General features: G+C 33.4%; 1 protein-coding gene across 5 annotated transcripts in view; it reads right to left on the bottom strand.

Annotated features, from left to right (window-relative positions):
* Positions 1–20,916, bottom strand: part of LOC141551390 (E3 ubiquitin-protein ligase Topors-like) — a 342,185-nt gene that overhangs the window by 117,716 nt on the left and 203,553 nt on the right. For 2 of the 5 annotated variants that reach the window (XM_074282992.1, XM_074282993.1), the window contains exons 4-5: positions 13,312–13,406; positions 12,853–12,960 (exon numbers count right to left, since the gene is read on the bottom strand). The exons of 2 other annotated variants lie outside the window; for them this stretch is intronic. The gene's annotated coding sequence lies outside the window, so the exon portion shown is untranslated. Of the gene's footprint in view, positions 1–12,806; positions 12,961–13,311; positions 13,407–20,916 lie in introns of all 5 variants that reach the window. One more of the 5 variants, XM_074282995.1, reaches the window with a different exon arrangement.

Raw genomic sequence — 20,916 nt, 5'->3', positions numbered from 1 at the left:
ATCTCTATTTACCTCTGCTTATAATTTGTAAGGTCAAGGGCTTGGACCTTATATTTTTAACATCCCATTCAACTTCAAAGTTCTATAAAATTAAGGTAAAAATATAAAATTCCACATACTTAAAAAAATAAGATGAAACATATGCCAAAATTTGTTATATTAAATATGCAAGAAGCACGTGTTTTAAAAATTAGGTTATGTCTTATATTTTAATTATCAATTCCAACAAATTCAATTAAGTAAATATGAATTAATTGCCTACAATGTGTAAAACATCACGATATTTATTTAAAAACAAGTTCTCATATAACCTTTGATGTAGATAGGAAGTTTTGTTCAATAACTGTTAACATATCTGTTGAATGAATAAAATCAATTAATTTTTATCTAATTTATAACTGCTAATATGGCAATTAATATTAATTTTCCTTACTGTGCCATGTTGTTTAGTACTCAGTGTATTAGAAATATTCCATGGGTAACAAAAGAACAACTAAGATTTGAATTTTGAGGTAATTCTAAAAGTTGTGTCTATATAAGAAACACTATCTCTTTTTGATGTAGTCAATTGACCTTTAGGACATTTGCCAACTCTTCTCAATGAGGGAAATATTGATTTACTGCTTTTCTATTTGCCTTGCCTCAACTACTGTCATTGACCTGGATTACTTTAATATCTTAGGGATAATCAACATCACACTATATCTTCAAATGCACTTTCCCCTCCCATCACCAATGAAATTCATCTCTACTCCAATTCAGCCACTCATTGATTTGGTCATATCACAAAGATTATGTTATGAAAATGCTTCCTCTTTAAGATAAAAATTATAGCTTCTATTTGTCTGATGATGCTGTCTCAATCACATCTCCATAGTTAATGAGTTTAATTATTAATATTAATTAATAATAATTTTCTAACCTGAATTGTAGTTATTTGCATACATTATTTACTCATCTACTAAAATACAGGATTCTTGGGAGCTCTGAATCTCCTCCAGCTCTTGTCCATTCTCAAATCAGACTGGTCTCCTTTCAGCCTGCCTGGCGTCAAAACTCTATACCAGAGTCCATTCTCTCAGACCCAATGCTGCCCATCTTTTATCCTCCCAGAGAATGGGCGTGGGATAACACAAGGGCTTCTGGGAAACATTACTTCAGCCAATGAACTTGCTCCTCCTAAGTATGCAAGCTCTTACCCAGGAATTCACAAGTAAAACTCCCAGTAAAGTCCGGAACTAAAGAATTGTCAAGTACCGACTTAGCACTTAGTAAGAACCTAACATCTCCCCCTTTCTTTTGATTTAGAACATAGGGTGATCATGACCTTGAAACATAAATCCATCAATATGGGAAGCATTACACATAATTACATAGATTACATAAATACATAGTAACATAGTAACATAGCAACATAATACATGCTAGAAGTATGTAACAAATAACATGATCAAATAATCATAAGTTGAGAATTTATAAATGTCCATAAGTTCATTGTCCATTTGTCTCATCTTGTGTTAGGAAATCCAATGATATCCTGCTGCTTTTTAAAGTTCTTTAACAGTCTTCTTATTAGCCATGCTCTTTCAGTGTCAGATGTTTCTTAGATTTTCTCCTTTGTTTTGAGGTCTTTCTCTTTTTCTGTCTCTCTCCTATAGACAAGGCGAATGCTACTCATTGGCACCTATCTGATTCCTTCTCCATCTGAAGAAATACAAACAAACCCTCTCCCCCAGGCAGTTAACCTATCTAATTATCTTCTATTTACCACTTTCTAAATCTCCTCTCATCATCTGGCAATTACATTGGAATTGTTTGCACTGGAAACAGCCCTGTTGGTTTAAAAGGCCTGTATTCTCCCCAAGTGTAATCCATTTTTGCAATCTGATTGCCTTTTGGCTGACTGATCAGGTAATCCCTTTCTTCCATGTGATTGTTTTTCTGCTGGTTGAGCAAATCAGAATCCTGACCTTCTAAAGGCTCTTTGGATGTAATATCAGCTGCCATCATGCCCCAAGTCTTTTTTGCCTGGGGCCCTGGACCTGGGCCCCTCATCCCGTTTCCCTGAATTAGTCTACACTCTGATGCCCAATGGAATCCTCTGTTGCATTTTGGACATGGGGTTTTAGGTCTTCTTTCACCCTGTCTTCTCACTCTATCTCCATATTTACACTGAGCTCTTAGATGTCCAATTTTTCCACATTTAAAACATCGCCGAGTTTCTCTAGAAGTCCCTTGCCAGGAGGGACCCTGTCTTTCCACGTTCATCATAGTCTGGGTATAAAAAGCATTTGTTCCCACTGTAGCACAGCGTCTTATGATCTCCTCTAAAGGAGCATCTTTGTCTAATCCCCATATAATTCTTTTACAAATCTCATTGGCATTTTCCTTAGCCAGATGTCTGGTCATTATTTCTGTAGCTGCATTTTCTCCAATAGTTCTTTTGATAGCAGTTTGCAAACGTCCCACAAATTCTGCAAAAGGTTCATTGGGACCTTGCTCTATTTTAGTGAAAGCCTCTCTCTGATCTTTCTGTCCAGGGAGGACACCCCAAGCTTTTATTGCAGCCTTAGCAATTTGCTCATATATTGTCATGTTACAATTAATCTGTTCTGAATTCTCTCCATACCGACCTTCACCAGCTAAGTGCTCAAAAGTGAATTGTGTATTAACTCCTATTTCCAAATTGCATCTGACTTGGATTTTACATAATTTATGAAACTCCACAAGCCATAACAAATTTTGTCCAGGTTCTAGTCATGTCCTTGCTATGGATTTCCAATCATTCGGGGTTAGGACTTCATAAGACAAACCATCTAGTAACATTTTAACATAAGCTGATGTAGCCCCATAAAGGGTACAACCTTTTTTCAAATCTTTAATTTTATTCAAATCTAAAGGTGCATATCTTCTCCTTTTTTGACCTACAGAGTCAATATCTTCAATCACAGGATATGCATGTATAAAATCACTTATATCCTGTCCTTCTCTCTTAGCTTTAACCAATGCTTTTTCTAATCTTGTCATAGGCTTAGGCTGCTTCACAGGCGATTCTGTTTGTGTTTCTGCCTCTTCCCCTACTCCTTCTTGCTCCACCCCTGAAGGGTTAATTGAGGGAGGAGATGGGAGATGCTCCTATTGCTCAGAATTGTACTTAACTTCATTGTTATCTGATTCATCCTTTTCACCTTGTTTAGTTGACACTTCCCCATTTTGCTCCTTCTTCTCTTCCTTTAGAATAACATTTTTTAAAGCCGTTTGGATTAAATTGTAGGTATGAAGTGTATCTTTGGAAATGGAGTTTGGTCTGGAACCAAAGGGCAAAATGTTACAAAGACAAATGTAGTGTTCACCTAATTGCTTTCCTACTAATTCCCATTCATCTAGATCCAATTCTTTTTCCAGAGAAAAACAAGGACATATGACCTTCACAGTTTTTAAAAGTTCAGTAATCTCCTCCAAAATTATAATCAGTCCTTGCCTTTTCATAACCTTGATAATGCTCTCTAAACAATTTTCCTTGAACAGAAGGCGTTTGCCCCATTTCACTATAAGAGATTGCTGGTTTAGCCCTTAACAAGTTAAATTCCTTATTTGTCTATTAGAATGCTCACTTAATCTTTAACAAAGTTTTCTTGTTACTCACAGTTCTTTCTGCATCAGAAAGTCTTTTCCACTGGAATCAGGATCGTGTCTGTCCCTGTTCGGGCGCCTCTGAAGGGCTCAGAATAAGTCCTTGTCAGGATAAGCAAAAGTCCTTGCCCCACATTATGGACGCCAATTTTTAATGTGCTGTTGTCTCCAGAAGCTGCTGATTGCTCTCTGGGAGGAGATCTGCTGTGTCAACTCAAATCTCTTGGACAGATTCTTCTTCCTGTAGAGAGCCAACTTCCCTTCCTGAAGAGAGCAGCCTCAAGTCTCGTCCAGACAAAACTCTCTTTCTCCTCCAGAGCTGCCCTCTTTTATCCTCCCAGAGAATGGGCGTGGGATAACACAAGGGCTTCTGGGAAACATTACTTCAACCAATGAACTTGCTCCTCCTAAGCATATAAAACTCCCAGTAAAGGTCGGAACTAGAGAATTGTCAAGTACCGACTTAGCACTTAGTAAGAACCTAATATCTCATTATCTCATTAGCACTTAGTAAGAACCTAACACAGGATCCTTTAGGTTCGGAACTCTGTGTGTTTGTATGTATGTGTGTATGGTTGTACCTGAGTGTGTGTATGGTTGTAATCTGTTAAACAGAATAAAACTAGTAAGAAGTAGCAACAATACTGAGAAGAGCTTTAAATTATAAGATACAAAATGAATATTTTATTTTGTAGATTATAGCGATAAAATAGAGTTTTTTTGTTTTTTTTTTAAAGCAAGGAAGTGATGTTCTAATAAGTTGCACTTTAGGAAATTTACTTTAACAGAAATAAAGATAGGTCAATTGGTTTTCAAATAACTAAATGATAGAATCAATCAATCACCTACTCCCACTTACAGTAACCAATAAAATATTTCTATTAAATCAATCAGTTTATCAAAGACATCAAAGTAGGTGTGAAAATAATTAAAATATTAATAAAATATTAAACTTGAAAACATAATGTATTCATTAAAGAGACTCATTTAAGTTCTTGAGTGTTTGGATAAAATAGAAATGCCATTCAGACTTAGAATTACATTAGTAAGCCAGCCCATTACTGGCAGCAGTCCCAGGCAACCCATAGAGGGAATCATTGAGTGGGAAAGAATGTCTGTCCCACTATATTCTTTGACTTGAATATTTTATTCAATATTTTTAAAGTATTTTTCATGAATGTCTTTGCACGGTCTCTGGAATGGCTGCTGATGGCATCACATTTGGGAGATATAAATATATTTTGGTTGTTATCCTTCATTCTTGAAGAGCATCAGAATGACCTCACAATGTCAAAAGCAACCTTAATGATAAGACTGGATATATATTTTAGAAGAAAATTGGAGGAAAGAAGTGAGCCCATTTCTAGGAGATTTTCTCAAGGATTTTAGTTGCAAAAGACTTAATAGATACAGTAAAATAACTAATGAAGATACATAATTCAAAAGAAAATTTTTGTAAAGGTAGGGGAGCTATGACTGTCTTTTTAGGGAACATGGAAGCAGCTAACATATATGTGAAGTCCAAGCTAGCTCCCTGTTGACCTCAGGAGCAGCCAGAGTCAGGATCAGCAAAAGTCCTTGGGCTTTAGAGGGAGAAGTAAAGAAGATGGATGAAATTCCACGAGGCTCACCACCAACCTTGTCCTCCTCCAAAGTGACTCTGGCTTGTCTTACTCCACCCCCTGATCACTCCTACAATTATCTGTATACACCAAAAGATCAAGCCAGCACAGAATAGTGAGAAAGGCCATTTTCCCAAGCATGTGTTATTAGAGTATTGTCTAATAGGTAATTAGCCTTAAGTGCTTGATTGTCTGATTCCAGTGCACCTATTCAGCCCTTTTCACATATAGGAAGACCCTCAAGATGAGTGAGAAAGTTAGGATGATAGCAGATGAACATGATGGAATGGGGTTACTTGTATAAGCAGAAGGAGATGCCTGGGCAAGGTTCATATAAATTCTTATTTTTGAGTTTTAAAAAATCAATTTTAAAAACAAATGATAGGAGAAGATATGATTGGAGAGCAGTTCACAGAAAGATCCAACTTATAATTGGTGAAATATAAATTCAATATGAATCAAGTATGAGAGGTTAACCAAAAACACTAATGTAATTTTGTCTCAGAGGAACCTTAAGAGAAGCATGGTATACAGAAAAAAAAAAAAATGATAGTTTCTCAGTATTTCATCTTGGTCAGGCCACATATGGAATATTGGCTATAGTTATGGGCATCACATTTTAAAAAGTACTTTCAAAAATGGGACTATCTTAAGAGAGCCACCTTTGTGGTCTAAGAGACTTAAGTTCATGTTATATTAAGATAAATTGAATGAATTTGAGATATTACACATGGAGAAAGGAAGAGTCAAGACGCATAAGAGGTAATTTCTCAGGTTTGTTTGTTTCTTTGTTTTGGGATAGGGTGGAAACTGCAATATGGAGGTAGAAATGGATTTGTTCAGTTTAATTCCATAAGGTAGAATGTAGAACAATTTTGGTGTTACAAAGAGGCAAAGGTAGGCATTAAATAAGAAAACCCTGCAAAACTGAGATTAGCCTATCCCAAGAAATTATTTTTTACCATCATTAAAAGCTTTAAACAAAAATAAAATAAGGTGCCCAACTGTGGAATATGTTAGGATTATTTTATAGTTATAGGTTAGACTATTTGGCTACTTACATACTATTCAACTCCAAAATATTTTGATTGTGTGACTATTGAATAAATATAGAATCTGGTAATCCAACTATATTATTGAATAAGGTATTATAAAATGCTTTTTCTATATCTATTGAGATAATCATATGTTTTTGTTAGTTTGGTTATTGAAATAGTCAATTATGCTAATAGTTTTCCTAATGTCGAAGAAGCCCTGCATTTCTGATATAAATAAATCCTACTTGGTCATGGCATATTATCCTGATGATGATTTTCTGTAATCCTTTTGCTAATATTTTATTTAAGATTTTTGCAATTATATCCATTAAGGAAATTGTTCTACAATTTTCTTTCTCTGTTTTCATTCTATCTGTACTATGGTATCAGTATCAGTACTATGTTTATGTCATAAAAGAAATTTGGTAGGAGTCCTTATTTCCCTATTTTTTCAAATAGTTTTTATAGTATTGGAGTTAATTGAAATGTTTGGTAAAATTCACATGTAAATCCATCTAATCCTGGAGATTTTTTCTTAGGGAATTGATCAATAGCTTATTCTATTTCTTTCACTAAAATGGGAATATTTAAGTAATTATCCTCTTATGTTAATCTGGGAAATCTAGCTTTTTGTAGGTACTCTTCCATTTCAATTAGGTTATCAAATTTATTAGCATAAAATTGGGCAAAATAATTCCTAAGTATTGCTTTAATTTCCTCTTCATTTGGTGGAAAGTTCTCCCTTTTCATTTTTGAGACTAATAATTTGATTTTCTTTTTTCTAATCACATTGACTAAAGGTTTATCTATTTTTTTCATAAAACCATCTCGTAGCTTTACTTATCAATTCAATAGGTTATTCTATTTTAATTTTATAAATCTCTGTGTTTATTTTTAGAATTTCAAGTTTGGTATTTGATTGGGGGGGTTAATTTGTTCTTTTTCTAGCTTTTCTGGTTACAAGCCCAATTCATTGATCTTCTCTTTCTCTATTTTATGCAAATAAGCATCTAGAGATATAAAATTTCCCTTTATTATTGATTTGGCTGCAACCCACAAATTTTGGTATGCTATCTTATTATTGTCATTCTCTTGCATGAAATTATTGATTGTGTCTATGATTTGCTATTTCACTCATTCACTTTTAGGATGAGATTATTTTGTTTCTAATTTATTTTTGTTCTATTTTCCCCTGGCCTTTTATTGAATGTAATTTTTATCTGAAAAAATACATTTATTATTTCAGCCTTTTTGCATTTCATTTTGAGGTCTTTATGCCTTAATATATGATAATTTTTATATAGGTTCCATGAACTGCTGAGAAGAAAGTGTATTCCTTTCTATCTCCATTCGATTTTCTCCAAAGATCTATCATATCAAACTTTTCTAGTATTCTATTTACCTCCTTAACTTTTTCTTATTTATTTTGTGGTTTGATTTATCTAGTTCTGAGAGAACAAGGTGAGATGCCTCACTATAATAGTTTTGCTGTTTATTTCTTTTTATGGCTCTCTTAATTTCTTTTTTTTTAATATTTTATTATTTTTTTTACCAGATATATGCATGGGTAATTTTACAACATTAACAATAGCCAAACCTTTTGTTCTAATTTTTCCCCTCCCCCACAGATGGCAGATTGATCAATACATGTTAAATATGTTAGAGTATAAATTGAATACAATATATATATATATATATATATATATATATATATATATATATATATATATATATATATATATATATATATATGTACATGTCCAAACAGTTGTTTTGCTGTACAAAAAGAATTGGACTTTGAAATAGTGTACAATTAGTCTGTGAAGGAAATCCAAAATGCAGATGGACAAAAATATAGGATTGGGAATTCTATGTAGTGGTTCAGTTCATTTAAGTCTCTCCAGGCCTTTCTGTATTCATCCTGCTGGTCATTTCTAACAGAAAAATATTATTCCATAATATTCATATACCACAATTTATTCATCTATTCTCCAATTGATGGGCATCCACATAGTTTCCAAGTTCTGGCCACTACAAAGAGGGCTGCCACAAACATTCTTTCACAAACAGGTCCCTTTCCCTTCTTTAAGATCTCTTTGGGATACAAACCCAGTAGCAACACTGCTGGGTAAAAGGGTATGCACAGTTTGATAACTTTTTGAGCATAGTTACAAATTGCTCTCCAGAATGGCTGGATGTATTCACAGCTCCACCAACAATGTATCAGTGTCCCTGTTTTCCCACATTCCCTCCAACATTCTGCATCACCCTTCCCTGTCATTCTAGCCAATCTGACAGGTGTATAGTGGTATTGCAGAGTTGGAAAAATAATTTCTGCATTTCCTTTTGCAACCTTCTTGCAAGATTTTCATTTCCTTTACCCATTTTTCTTCTAGCTCTCTTTTAAGATCCTTTTTAATTCCTTCTAGGAGAGCCTTGTGTGATGGGGACCAATTTAAATCAACCTTTAGGGTTTCATCTGGAGACAATTTGGAGACTTTTAGTCTCTTAAGGGTTTAAAATCTGTTCTTCTCTTTCACTATAAAAATTCTCTATGATCAGAGTTCTATTTGCTTTTATGCTCTTTTTTTTTTTTAAAGTTGAGATCTGCTTTTAGGGCAGGGAAGGTTGTCCAAGTTTGTAGCTGTGCTGGTTCAGTGCTGACTCACTCCCGAAGCTGGATGGGTGTGGCCAGGTTCCAAGAGTCTTGGGTGTATTGGGGTTCACTATTTACCTTTTGTGTTTGTGTTGGATGTTTTGTAACTTCTCTGCTGATCTACTGCCTTGCAACCAGGGCAGAGTAGCCAACACTGCTGTAGATTCCTCCCCATAGATACTCTGCCACAAGGAGCTACCATTGCCCTGAACTGCACTGTCTGTGCTCAGCTCATCTCCCTTGGTGCCTGATTGAAAGAGACCTTTTCTGGTGATCTTCAAAATTATCTTCTGCTCCTAATTTGTTGCACTCCCAATGTTTGTGGCTTCTGCTAGTCCAGAGCTATTTCAGAGGCTGGATTTGGTAATTAGTCTGAAGGTTGTAGATAAAAGTCAGTAAGAAATGTGTATCCTCTCTGCCATCTTTGTTCTGCCTCCCAAATAAGCCATTATGTACAAGACATTCTATGTCATCTAAAGGTTAAAAGCCTGAATGTGAGATGATCATCTAACAAATATGATTTAACAATCAGATTTAATGTAGTTTCTGAGGATAATGTTCCATTTTATATTCACATTGGCAGCATAAATTCCCAGAAGTCTCTACTTAACTATTTAGAGCCCTAGTATAACCCTGAAGTGATGATGTGATTCTACAGAGGTATAACTTCTGATCCTCCATTGCAGTGTTTCCTAATTGTTTAGCACTTGAGATCAATTAGCTAATTAAACTTATTTGACCTCTAAAAAGTGTATTTAGTAAGATAGTATAATAAAAGCAGTTGGTACAGAAAATCCTTTCCCTTGTGGGTGCAAACTCTTTCATAAGTTCACACAGTGCATAAGAAAAAGTAAATCCAAGGTCAAAGATCATATGTAGCAATGGGGTAACTCACAGAAGATGTTTGCTGGAAAGTCATTTCTCTTACTTTGGTCTGCAAGGTTCCTGCTACACCTCCCACAGGGTTTCATGTAGTGTATCAAATGTGTTTTCAACTCCCAAATGGGAAATAAGAAGCGATACCCAGAACTCTTCAGGATTTAACAGACAATATGCATGTTACTTTTTTTTTTAATAGAGACAGTATTGAACTTTTCATGATTTTATTTAAATTTTAATTTGTTTATGCTGTTAGAATGAACTAATTCATACAAACTGTTTTGATCATATTTTCCTGATACAATTCACAAAATTAATTAAAAACAGACAATAAGTTGGTATTGGAATATTTTAACTAATTGTTATAATACAATAATAATTAGTCAAAACAAGTACACTGGTGATATCAGCAGTCTTTCCCTTTATCTGAATATTTAAAAACTAAAAAGGAACTCCACTTTCAAAGAAAGAAAACTGAATTTATTTGTAGTTAATAAATCAAGTGCTTGACTGTATGTTGAAGTATAATTTCATCAGAACCAACTGGCCATTCACTTCCAGAGTGCTGGATGAAAACATCCAAGTACCTTGCATGTAAGTTTCTGAGGAGTTCCACTTTATCAACCACCACACAATGAATAATGGAATAAGTCTCTTGCCTGCTAAATAACATATGTACTGTCTTATCTGTGCTGCAATGGGAATTGGAAGTTTCTCTGTGGAATAATCTAGTGTCAGCCTTCCTACTCTATTCAGAGAATGGCTCATCTGTAATTTTCTGTTCAAAACTATATTTAGTCTGTTGGAACAAACATTGAACAAAGAAATAACTACTGATCTGTGTGATACTTCATTTCAGCAGGCTGCCAAAACATTCTTATATTGCACAAGACTGGCCTCTGGTACATTTTAAACAGCAAAGAAATGGTCACAATACTTGGCTGTTGGGCTTCATTTATGATAGTGAAAACTAATTCTAGCCTTTAATCAAGACTATATAGTTTGTTTTGTCTCTGTTTGAAACTGTAGTCTCAAGGTTGGTTTCTGTTGTTTGTATTTTGTTTGTTTTGATTTTTAAATAGTCCCTCCTCCTGGAAGGATGGGAGGGAAAGAAGATTGGTGTAATGGATATAATACTGTCCTTGGACTATGGAAGATCTACTTTTAAGTCCTCTCAAATAGCCTCTGTGACTCTGACTAAATTCTATGTGTAGGTGTTTTAGGGCACTTAGAGATCTACACTGGCAAATCTTAAGGAATTTCCTATAACAATGAAATCAATAGTCTAGACACTTTCCCCTCCAAAAATAGATATAGATAAGTGAAAAAATGAATTAGTGGGTAAGAAAAATATATAAATAAAATGAATGAATGAATGTGTAAATAGATACCTGGTTAAATCATATAAGTAAAAGGCTGGCTAACTAAAGGTCATTCATGTGGCTTTTTGTTCTTTATCTTAAATGTAATTGGTGTCAATTAGGTTCAAATTTTTTTTTCAAAAGAAAATCTATTTTCATGTAAAAGTCAAGGAGACAGCATATTGTCTTAATTCCAAGGTCCAAAGAAAAACATTGCAAAGTACTACTTTGCCTAGCTGTGCTACCACTATCCAAAGTGCACTGTCCTTTTTAGTATCATGAGAGATATTTGCAAGGGTAAGCAAAAAACTTGGCTCTTATTATCATCAATAAAAATAGATTCAATGAGCAATATGCACTTCAAGTGATATTCACTAAGTATGCAAGAAGACATGGGACTCATATATGCATAGTCCTTACCCCTTAAGGAACTGAAATCTAAGTTGGAAAAAAAGGAGATGGTGAAATGCTAATATGTATAGACATATCAATATAAGTGTGTGTATATGCATTTTATATATATATATATATATATATATATATATATATATATATATATATATATATATATATATATATATATATATATATATATATATATATATATATATATATATATATATATATATATATATATATATATATATATATATATGTATATATGTATGTATGTATTTAAATAAAGATTCTGCCTTCAAGGACCTGACTGCAATCTAATAGTAGAAGACAACCCAGAAAAGGAAGCTGAAAATTGAGGGAGGGAAAGAAAAAAGTACTATCATAGTAGAAAAGTCCAAGAAGTCCTAAAGTTAGCAGCCAAGTGAGAAATGAGAACATATTTAAACTAGAACTTCTCAAAATAAAAATTTTTGAAGATTACAGCTATACTCTTCAATCAGAGGGAGAGAGAATAGTTATAGAATCAGAAACTTTTGGGATTTTGTAGGATGATGAGGTTTTCAAAATAATTAGTTTCCTAATTATAATTATAAAAATATCAACAATTATTTCAAAATAATTAGGTTCCTAGGATTTAGTAGAAAAGTCAGAGAAGTCCCTAAGTAGTGCAACCAGGTGAGAAATGAGGTAAGGTTTCTGATTTTTTCCATATTTTGTATCTTATTATTATTATGTAATTTATATTATTATATTGTTTACTTCATGTATACATTTATAGTTCCCCAAAACATTCTGTAACTCATTTCGGATGCATAAAGCATCACATAATAGGACCAAGATGTCAGAGAGTAGAGAGATCTTTGTCTGAACTCTTCCTGGCTTCCCTTAGATCAACACCAGATCTGGTTTTGGAGTGACAGAACCAACAAATATTTGGAGTGTAATAAATTTCCAACAGAAGATATTTTGGAAGAACTTCAGAAAAGTTCTGTTTCGATTGTGGTACATAGAACTTACATAAAAATTGACCATGTATTAGGGCATAAAAACCTCAAAATCAAATCCAAACAGGCAGAAATAGAAAGTTCATATTTTTGAGATCATGATGCAATAAAAATTACATATAATTAAAGGCCAGGGAAAAATAGATCAAAAATTAATTGGAAATTAAACAATCTAATCCTTGGAATGAATGAGTGAAATAACAAATCATAGACACAATTAAAAATTTCATTCAAGAGAATGACAATAATGAGACAACATACCAAAATTTATGAGAAGCAGCCAAAGCAGTTCTTAAGGGAAGTTTTATATCTTTAGATGCATACTTTCATAAAATAGAGAAAGGGAAGAGCAATGAACTGGGCCTGCAACTAAAAAAATTATTTTAAAAACAAATTAAAACTCCCCAATTAATACCAAATTCTGAAAATAAAAGAAAGCATCACATATTTCTCTGAATATCCAATAGGTAATAGCACAATGTCCTATACAAAGTAGGCTCCATAAACATTTGTTAAATAAATTAGTAAATATTGCAAATTGTATACAATGCATTGTTTTGTTAGACATATTTGCCTTAAGTTAATCAAGTGACATCATAGGAATGATGAAATAATTTAGTAGTAGAAGTTTAGAGCTTGAAGATATGGTTAGAGATAAACCAATACTGAGTCTTCATTTTAGAGAGCAAAACTGAAGCCCAGAGTGGTTAAATTACTTACCCAGTTCCCTTACAGTTCTGGGTCTATGATCCTTGCATTTTTTAGAAGCCAGCTTCTTATACTGTGGAGTTGCAACCTCATATGGCATCTGGTAACTGAATGTGAGGGTTGTGAATTATTATTTATTATAAGTGACTATTTTATTTGTATATATATTTTATGTATTTATTTTCCAGGGTAGGAAAAGATTGTGAGTGGAAAAAGTTAAGGGAAGCCCGCTATAGACAACAGTATTCTTTTGTACCTTCCATCTAACTACAAATAATATGGAATTTCTACTATACTGTCAGTGGTTTTGAGGGAGAGCAAAAACATGGATTCACACTATAAATTCTGAGGGGCAATGAGGGGGTAAACTGCTGCTTCTAATAACATTCTACTATAGACTTCTTGTCCAGCAAATGTTCTACTCAAATATGGTGTTATCAAAGGACATTTGAAACTTCTTTAGTTTAAACACATCAAAATAAAGGACAAAAATGCCTAATGTTATGTCCAGTATATGAGCCTGGACTTTAAGTAGTCAATGGTGTCACATAAGATTTATTTTTAAGTAAAATATTCTGACACAACATAAAAAAAATACTATTAGAAAAGAGCCGTTAATGATAGGAAAGAAAAATAAAACATTTTGTGCAGTGTCATATTTGAACAAATATTTTTGTCTTCATTAAAAAAACTAATTTCATTAGTAAAGATTAAGAATTGATTGTTTTCTATGCCAGAATCCTTTCTATTATGAAAATCGATGACAATTTTAATAATTATGATACATTTTAAATGTCAGATTGTATTGAAAATTCCACAGCTCCACAACAACTGTGCTATTCAACAAGCTTATTAAACTCTTACTTTGTCTAGTAATCTATAGCATAAGTCCTAAAATACATCTCTGATAAATGTATAAACTTTTCTAGGGTAGTTAAATATCACATATAAAAACATATATGATGTATGTATGTAATTCCCAAGTAAATGCCTTAGACCTCATAAAGTACTTTGTTTAATCAATCTCTATTTATAATTGAGAATGATTATTGAAAATAATTATTTCTGTTTATGTCTTCTTTGTTTTATCAATCACATAACTGAAAAATCAATATTTCACCCTGTAGATATTTCCATTATCCTTGAGTTCAATTTTCATAAAACTACTGGCATTCTTCTATCCCATCATAATCTTCTATTATTAAACTTCTGTTTATAACGTACTTCTCTTAAACTGATTCTTTGCATTATGACCTTCTGTTAATTCCTAATTTTTATACTAATAGCCCTACTCTGATTTCTTTTTCCTCTCTTTCTAATATCAATTCTATAACTTAGCAATCAAGTATATTATCTTTTGATTTAAAATCTTTTGCCCTCTTATCTTTTCTCAAACCCCAACCAATAAATTATTTCTATAATCTACCTCCTCTGCTCTTACTTAGTACTTGAAGGAAGAAAAATTGAAGGAAGTAACATGACTGAGATGTTTGAGAAAACTGTGGATGGAGTGACGGACCTGGAGTCAAGAATACTCATATTCTAGAGTTCAAATCTGGCCTCAGATGATTACCAGCTGTGTGAGCTTGGTAAGTTATTTAGTGCTTTTTACCTAAGTTCCTCATCTATAAAATGAGCTGGAGAAGGAATGAGAAACGATTCCAGAATCTTCACCTATATAGACTCTTGAAGAGTTGGACAAAATTGAAATGACTGAAGAACAACCTTAAGCTAGGCTCAGGATGCAATAAGGCAATCATCTTATTTCTCAGCAATTGATATCCTATGCAACTCTCTCTTCTAAAATTTCTTCTAGCAATTCCTGCTGCTACTATCTCTTTAATTGTCCTGGTATTTAAATAAGGTAATAGAAACTGTTAGTTGTGAATTTCCTATTTTTCCAAATTCTTCACCTCAAGACTTTTTTATTTTACCACCTTTTTCTCTCATGCTTTGCTTCTGCTTCTGAATAAAGTAGTCCTACTCACCAAGTTCCAAACTCTTTATGCCTTCTTTAGCAAATTGCCCTCTAAATTATACCTAGTGTACTTCATCTACTTATTTACTAGTATTCTGCAATATAAACTATTTCTCACATAGAGAACTAAATATATTTGGCTGATTTTCTGATTGGCCTTTAAAGTGTCTCACAAACTGACCTCAACCTACCTTTCCATCTGTATTGTACATTTTTCTTCTTCCCATATAACACATAATTTAGTCATAATGGCCTTTTTACATTTCCTCATGCATGGGATTTCATCATCTATCTCTATGCCTTCGTTTATTTCCCTCTTCATCTCCACTTAACAGAATTCATTACTACTTTCAAGACTCTACCTTCTACTTAAAGTCTTTTCTGATTTTTCCTCCCTAAATATCTTTTATTATTTTGACTTTATTTCTGTTTGGTTGTATATTATAGGTACATTTTGTCTTTGCTTATAGAATGTAAGATCCCAGAGAACAGAAAGTTTCATTTCTATCTTCATATCTCAATATTCTTTCACAAAATAAGAATGTAATAAAAGTTTGCCCCATGGAATTTAGCTTTACTTGTTTGAATAGACATATTAAGTTTAAGGAATACATTTCAGAGAGACATTTAGTAGTTCTAATCTAAGAGTTTCTATTGAAGTCCTTTGTAATGAAGTATGCACAAATACAACATGACTACTAAGAATAATCTATGCTCCTTTTGGTTTTACTAGAAAAGGGTAGTCAAATGGATATTATTTAGATTACCCCGAAGGAGTTAGTTTTCAGGGATGAATAGCTTTTGAATGACAACCTAGTCAAACCTATCAAATAGTTTGTGTGGGAGAAAAGACAATAATATCTCAAAATCATAGATTTAGAGCTAGAAGGGACTTAAATTTTATCTAGTCCAATCATGTTATTTATAGATAAGGATATTGATGCTCCAGAGCTTAAGTCATTTGTCCAATGTAGCAAAGTTGACAATTATTTTTAATATAAATTTGTATTGATATCATTTGTTTTTGCACCACCTCCACTTCTCAAAGGACCTCCTTACTCCTACAAGAGTGATTATCATGTATATCAAAAAAAATACACATACACACATATACTCATAATCTCTCTCTCCCTCTTTTTCACTCATTCACTCACTCATTCTCTCTCAATTAAACAAGTGATAGAGTTGGTATTTGAACCTAGGTTCCCTGATTCCAAATTCAGCATTGTTCTAGTGCAAAATACTTCTTTTTTTCAACTTACATTTATTTTCTGTCTCTATAGTCTCCCCATTGAGGAATGAAAAGAAATCATTAAAAGTTAAAACAAACATGAATGACTAAGCAAAACAAATTCCTATTTTAGGAATTTTAGTTAATAATAATAATAATATTAATAAGATTTTAATAGTTAACTGAGACATAATAAGTTCTTAATAAATGCTTATTGATTGACATATCATTAGACTATTTATTAATTGGGAATTGTTTTTTTTTTTGTTTTTTTTTTACATTTGAAACAGTTCCTTTTGTGACTTAGAAATGAGACATTTATCAGAGAAACTTGCTGCAGAGATTTTGTTCCATTGTTTCAGTAATATCTGCTCTTTGTGACACCATCTAAAGTTTTCTTGGTAAAGATATTGAAGTGGTTTGCTATTCTTTTCCAGCTCATTTTTCCAGAAGAAAAAACTGGCAAATAGAGTTAAGTGACTTGTCCCAAGATTACACAACCAATAAGTGTCTGAGGCTGGATTTGAACTCAGGTTTTTCCGCCTCTGGGCCCAGCACTCTATCTACTCTATCTATACCAAATAGCTATCCTAGCTGAAGAGATTTCTTTTCACTTATGATTTCTCTTTTAAACTTGACTTTATTGGATGTGTTTATGCAAAAACTTTTTCAATATATCTAACCAAAACTATTTATTTTTATTTTCTGTGAGCATTTTCATTCATTATTTGGCCATGAACTTTTCTTCTACCTATAGAAGTGGGTAGATAAATTTCCATGTTTCTCTCTTTTTTTTTATAATATGCTTATATCTAAGTCACATATTCATTTGGAATCTATCTTGTGAGGTATTGGTCAAATTCGAATTTATTATCTAATGCTGGCCAATTTATTTTGGTTACAGCAAAGAACTGCAAATCAAGGAAGTATCAATCAATTGGGAAAAGAATAAATAAATGTTGATATGTGAATATAATGGAGTACCATTGTGCTGTAAGAAATAACAAAAAAAGATCATTTCAGAGAAAACTGGGGAGACTTTTATGAGGTGATGCAGAATGAAGTTAGAATAGGAAGAAAACTTTATAAAATAAAACAAGATTAAAATGACAAATAACTTTGAAATTCAAATTTCAAAAATTCTGGCAAAAGTTATAACTACCCATAACTCCAAAGGACCCACAATTAAGCACACTACTCACCTCCTGACAGAGAGGTGACAGACTCAGTATTCTGAATGAAAAATAAATTTTTGAACCTTACAAAAATAAGATTAATAGCTAGCATTTATTTAGTACTCACACAAAGTCAGACACTGATAAGTTCTTTACAATTATTAATCACATTTTGATCCTCACAACTCTTTGAGGTAGGTGCTATTGTTATCTCCACTTTGTATTTGAGGAGACTAAGACTGACAGGTTAAGTAAATATCCTATAGTCAACAGAGCTAGGAAATTTATGGGGTCAGTTTTATACTCAGTTCTTCCTGATGTGAGGGCTAATGTTTTAGCCCCTACATCAGCTAACTCTCATTCAATAGTCACAGCATCCCTGTGACAGAATACTATGATTTATGTTTATTCTTTTGCTAAAATAGGTGGGGACTCTTAGGTTTAAAGGTCTAAGAATTTTCTGAACAACTTTGTCCAAATTCATAGCTAATAAGTGGAATCAAAACCTTCTGACTTCAGGTTCAATATTGTTGCTGTCAAATATCAAATAAACCTGTTAACTAACTCCCTACATGAAGGGAAAAAATATCAATAGTGTTCAAAGAAGTTATTTGAAAAGGGTTGTATTGATGGAATTGTCTACATATTATGATTTGATCTGTTATGATTTTGAATCTAAGAATGAAGAGTTTTATTGTCTTCTAAGATTACCAGCAGAAAATGACAGCAGTACACATATATTTAACTAGTGTTCCTATTTTAAGGTAGCCCTACTAATAGAGGCAATAGTGTAGGACTTGTATATTTGGGTTTGAATCCTCACCCTGATACTTGCTAATTATGTGACCATGGATAAGCCTATAAGCCTCAATTTTATGACTTATAAAAAGGGAATAATATTTTTTGAAACTCTCATCCTGCAAGGGTATTTTGAGGAAAGCGGCTCAAGCATTTAAAATGCTACAAGAGTTATTATTATCTTCTTTGGATGTCTATAAGTGAAACTCAATGTTCCACGGAGTGATCAGTCACCTTCACCATACTGTACACACCTATTAGAGTGATTATCCTGCAGCTTCTAGCTGCTATCACTGATGAGAGTGTCTATTATTATTTGGTAACATTCATGAGCATCATGAGTCTTAGCAGAATCAAGACTTGTGATGCAAAATAAATAAATAAATAAATGAAAATCGATGAGTGGAAACTTCCATCATTGTTTCATGCATTTTTTTTTCACATATATGCATAACCTTTAACAAAGTTATTGTTTGTTACCCAAAAAATCCTCATTTAGGCATAAATTTAAAAACCTAAAGATAAAGGTCATATTTTGTTCTTTTCATTATATTCCTGGGGTTCAAAGAAGGGGACTGAAAAGTGTTTAAAGTCATTTTGTTCAGAAATTGCTTTTTTTTTTCTTCATATCAAGCAGAAGATATCAGATTTTTTCAGTGTATTCAGTCAGTGTTCTGTGACCTAGCTTGTCTGGAAGCAAGCAAAAATAATATCAATAAAAGGACTAGTATGATAAAGTATTGGGTGATGAAAAAAGGAAGGGAAAAAGAAGATAATGAGTTTTATGTAACCAACTCCTGTCCTCATCCAAGAGAACTTCAACATTCATAGAATTTTTTTTCTCCAAGACCCTAACCATTCAGTTCTTCAACCTCTTCCTCCCCATGATTTTCTTCTCTATCCAGATATTCAAGAGGGTGATACCTTTGATTTTGTCATTATTCACAAATGTACCACTTCTATGTTCAAGAATTTTGAATCCCCTTATATGACTATAATTTATTGCCTTTCCATTTATCCCCCTGCCTCTTTTACATAACTCTACTCCATTCATACTGTAACGTCTACTTTCTTGATCCCTCAGTTCTCTTCCAGACCATCTCCCCTGCATTCTCTATATTCTTCTCTTTTCCCCCTCTTGACTCTTTAGGAAACTAATTCAACTCTGTACTGTCATCCTCTCTTGAATTCCAAGTCTTCTTATCACATTGTCAATTATGTTCAGCCAAATTTAAGTCTTGGATCACTCCCACCATATGTCACCTCCACATGTGCTATTGAAAGAATATAGAGAAATGCATCCAACAATTCTGTTTCTGCTACAAATATATGTTACATAATCTGATCTGGATTAGGCTAACTGCATGGCAATTCTACTATATTTCTCTTGCCAATTCACTATCCTACCCTCCAAACATTTTCAAACTCCATAAAACTCCCATCCCCCCACTCTCTCAGATTAGAACCTTGACTCATATTTTTACAGAACAAAAATTATGCCATTAACCATAGACTTCTTATTCTTTTCTTCTTCCTTTCCTATTAGATATCATCTGCTGCCCTCACCTTACTTATCTCAGTCTTATGTGATGATGTGACCTTACTCCTTACTATAACTAACCCCCTGTCCAAATGATTCTACTCCATTCCATCACCTCCCAGAGATTTCATTCTGTCATCTCAACTCTTTTATTTATTTTCAGTCACTATTTTACTGGCTAATTTCCTACACCCTACAAAAATGCATAATTTTCCCCTACCCTGAAAAAGTTTTCATTTGACCTTTCCATCCCCACAACTTATTATCTTCCATATTTTTCTGTTCTTTGTAGCTAAACTCCTCGAAAAGACTATCTCCAATAGGTGCCTTCACTTTCACTCATGTCTCTTTTCATCCCTTTACAATCCAGCTTCTGACTTTGTCGTTATACCCAAACTGTCAAAGTTACGAATTAGTTGCCAGATCCAATGTCTTTTCTCAATCTGCATTTTCCTTGACTTCTCTGCATCCTTTGACACCACTGATCACTCTTTTCTCTGAAATACTCTCTTCTTTCTAAGTTGTCAGACACCACTCATTCTTGATTTACCTCATACCTATCTGACTGTTTCTTTTCTGTCTCCTTTGCTGGATCCTCCTCCAGATCATACCTTAGGGGTCCCTTAGGGATCTATCCTGAGCCATCTTTCTCTCTCTCTCTCTCTCTCTCTCTCTCTCTCTCTCTCTCTCTCTCTCTCTCTCTCCCCCCTCCTCCTCCTCCTCTTCCTCCTCCTCCTCCTCCTCCTCCTCCTCCTCCTCCTCCTCCTACTACTACTACTACTTCATTTGGTGATATCATCAGTTTCCATGGATTTAATTAACATATTTATGCTGATGATTCTCAAATCTACCTTTTCTACTTAATCTCTCTCTACTGACCTCCAATATCACATCT

This window comes from Sminthopsis crassicaudata, chromosome 1, assembly GCF_048593235.1.
Source record: "Sminthopsis crassicaudata isolate SCR6 chromosome 1, ASM4859323v1, whole genome shotgun sequence".
Lineage (NCBI taxonomy): Eukaryota > Metazoa > Chordata > Mammalia > Dasyuromorphia > Dasyuridae > Sminthopsis > Sminthopsis crassicaudata.
The sequence above is the reverse complement of the archived record's forward strand: the minus strand, read 5'-3'. Positions and strand labels throughout refer to the sequence as shown.